Below are 3,641 nucleotides of genomic sequence, written 5' to 3'. Positions count from 1 at the left end.
AAAAGAGTTGTTTCTGACTCCCCTTTCATCGGAGCAATGCGTTTCCACCCTTCCCTCCCTCCCTCTTTCTCTCTCTTTCAAACTTGTGTGTAACCTTTCTCTGCCCCCATTGTTTGGCTTTTGTTTGGCAACAGCTGTTGGGGTGGTTTTTTTTGGTCAGCTGTGAGAGCTCCAGGCACAACAGGAGCAGATGGCGTTTTGCCCTGCATGAATGGAGAAACGGAGGAGAGGAGCTGAATAGAGTCTCTCTGAATGGTGTCTGTACAGCACCTGCCTCTTGTAGCTCTGCACAGACATCATAGATACATGGCCTGATCTGCTACGGCTTCCTTACTGTCGTACAGAATTAGACACAGAGAGAGACTGATGTAGAGAAGAAGTAGAGAGAGAGAGAGAGAGAGAGAGATGGAGCGTGGCTTGTTGGGTTGTGTCCACATTTACTGATTTCTCTCAGACCACTGGAATAATGTGCCGTATAGTAAGTTTGAGTTATTGGATATGACATAGCATGCACATGTAATCTATCACTTTGCTCTCCCAGTACACTTTATCAGCTTTGTTGCTAGTAACATGTGAGCTCAGTAATAGCTTACATTAACAGCCTAAGTAAGTCACAATAAAAAGCAATTTCAGAGAGTCAGGTTTCTCAGAAGAACACAAAGTCCATGGAATACTGAAGAGGAATCGGAAAGAGGCAACTCGGGGGAAACGAGACATGGTTTTATATTCTGCAACCCAAAGAGATGGAATGAATTCTCTCTCTCTCCCAGAGACAACTGTCAGCTACAAAGTTTAGTTCTCTGTCACAACAAAGCAAACGTTCCTCAATCAATGCCGGCTCACAATACGATTTTAAAATGAATCTCTGCCTGAACGTTAAATAAATGTAACAGTAACATTAGTGCTGAGAAATTCCAGCTATGTGCAAACTGGTTCTGAATACCAAATCACATTGTTTGTGTTGGCCTCAGAAATACTGACTGTACAGTTAACTATGTTTGGAGATTTCCTGAGAATGGCTGGCTTTTTTTCTGCCTGCAAGGTGAAACAGAATCGTATTTCTGGGCTCGTTCACCCCAGTGATTTTGAAGCAGGATTGTTTGTTTGATGACCTTTAACTCTCCGAGTTGGACTTTGAGAGCGGTCAAGAGCTGAAAACTGAGGGAATAAAAAAGTTTGTGAACATCTCATAGCATATCTTGACGTTGGCTTTGCTATGTTTTGCTGTGCTATATTCCATGGAATATTTATGAGCTAAGAAGAAGAAAATCTTTTGGAGTGCTGTACTGCAAACGTAACCTTGGTATATTCAAAGACAGCAAATTCAAATGAGTTTAGCTGTGGAGAACAATGAATAGAATTTGCAATTATACTCACTTAAATTCAGAAAGTTCATAATATGTAAGACATTTTATAGAATGAACTAGCTGAAGTTAAAATATAGAGGGCTTCATTGTATTCGTCGTTCCAGCGGAGGCGTGAAATTTAACCTCACAGAATAATCTCACTTGACATTAATAAGTGCGTATAAGTATCCTGCTTTAGCGAAAACTATTTTCTGGGAATTTAAACTTCAATTTAGTGCAGTTCTGCTGTTTCTGGCAGAGCTGAGAGGGCTGCTGGGAACAGCTAGAAACTCATTTGATCTGTTCTTGGGAGGAATCGGGCTGAAGCATTGTAATTGATAAAGTGGTGTTAAAAAGCAAAGGCTGGTGGTAACTGTACTGAGTAAACATACTGTATGATGTTCATCTCACTATCAAGGCAATCAACTATACAAACTAATACTAATTGTGAAAACAACGCTTGTGAAAAGAAGTATTTTTCTTCAGAAAGACTGTAAAGCATGATAACAAATAAATAGAGAGTAAAAATATGAAAAAAAAACAAACAAGTATAAGCCTTGGTGCTCTGTGTGGCACAGCATAAAATTATTATAATTAAAACAAATATAAATGAATTAAAGCTAAACAAAAAATACTAATTAAAATTACATAAATTATATAAAATTCAAACGAGTAATAAATGGTATACTAGTTAGTGTACACATTATGAACACTATCTAAAAACTAGTAAAATGAGTGTTTTATAGCGTAATATTTTATAGGGTTTTAAAGTTTAATTTCATTAGAAAACCAGTGCATCACAGTGTTCTAGAATATTGCTTTAAAGGTATTTTTAATCAAAAGAAAGTAAATAACAGAAAGAAAAGACAAACGTTTGAAAGTCAAGTTCTTTACTTGGCCTCAGACCCAGCTGTTAGCCGATCATTCAGTCCGGGGAATCTTTCATACAAATGTTCACAGCAGCACCAGCAGGTCAACAGCACCTAAAGAAAGTTCTCTCTCTCACTGAGAGGTCAACACTGTGCAGACAAAAGCTGCCAGGGATCAACAGGATCTTGCCCAAAGCTAGTCAGCGAAACTCTTCACTCACTGCAAGGCCAGGTGTCTGAAGTCAGGTCAAAGGTTGCATGTGTTGTTTGGGAGCTGGGTGGGAAGGGCTTCGTTTTGTTAATGGCATGGCCTACATGTAGTCAGTCTTACTGATGCTCCGTGGCTAGAGATGACCTTTGCCCTATTCAAGTTCTACCCTATTTGGTTATTGTTGCTAAGCTACACCAACAATGTCCACAACCAGAAACTTTCCATCTGTCATGTAGCTGCTTTATCAGTGATTGCTTTATCAGAAACCAAGAAATTGTGTCAATGATTACCTTAAATTACCGATCACAAACATTTATTCAAATTTCATAAGACTGACAAGATTCAGTGAGGTAGAAAATGCTTGATCGCTAACTACAAAAATGAAATTGTCTTTTCACAACAGCAGGCTTACAGGTTTGAATTTGGTAGAAAGCACAGTATAATCAAATGTGATATAATAATAAAAACGATGGTAATTTCTTTTCATGCTCTGATGGAAACTAGTCAAAGACACCACAAACTACTGAGGTCACAGTCTCAGCCAAAGGACACGGAACTTTAGTCACACTGCTCCCACTGAATCTGTGCAGACAGCAGGGTAATGAAAGACACCAATCAATCATTGATTGGTATTACAAAAATGGGACATTCACAGTGTATATGACCTTTTCCTTTTTTATGTCTTTAACATAGACTAAATTAAAACACACACACACACACACACACACAGAGAGAGAGAGTGATGAATAGCAGTGGAATATTAGGTTATAGCCAATAAAACTACTGTTCGATCATGTGACTGTGGTTTGATCTAGATTCTATAGACACCATATGATTACTGGAGGGTAATTCTAGTCAAGGTGATTTTTATGTTTGCTTTGAAGAATTTATGGCAACATTTTACTTTAAAATATATATTTATATATAAATTCTGTCATTAATTACTCACCATCATGTCATTCCAAACCTGTATGGCTTTCTTTCTTTTGTGGAACATAGAAAAGACTACATTTGAAACAACCCAGCATTTTTTAGAGTGTATATATATATATATATAGATGAATATGACACTGGACCACAAAACCAGTCATAAGGGTAAATTGTTTTCTAAATTGAGATTCATACATCATCTGAAAACTGAATAAGCTTTCCATTGATGTATGGTTTGTTAGGATAGGACAATATTTGTCCGAGATACAACTATTTGAAAATCTG

Source organism: Sinocyclocheilus anshuiensis, unplaced genomic scaffold, assembly GCF_001515605.1.
Source record: "Sinocyclocheilus anshuiensis isolate Anshui unplaced genomic scaffold, SAMN03320099.WGS_v1.1 scaffold354, whole genome shotgun sequence".
Classification (NCBI taxonomy): domain Eukaryota; kingdom Metazoa; phylum Chordata; class Actinopteri; order Cypriniformes; family Cyprinidae; genus Sinocyclocheilus; species Sinocyclocheilus anshuiensis.
The sequence above is the reverse complement of the archived record's forward strand: the minus strand, read 5'-3'. Positions refer to the sequence as shown.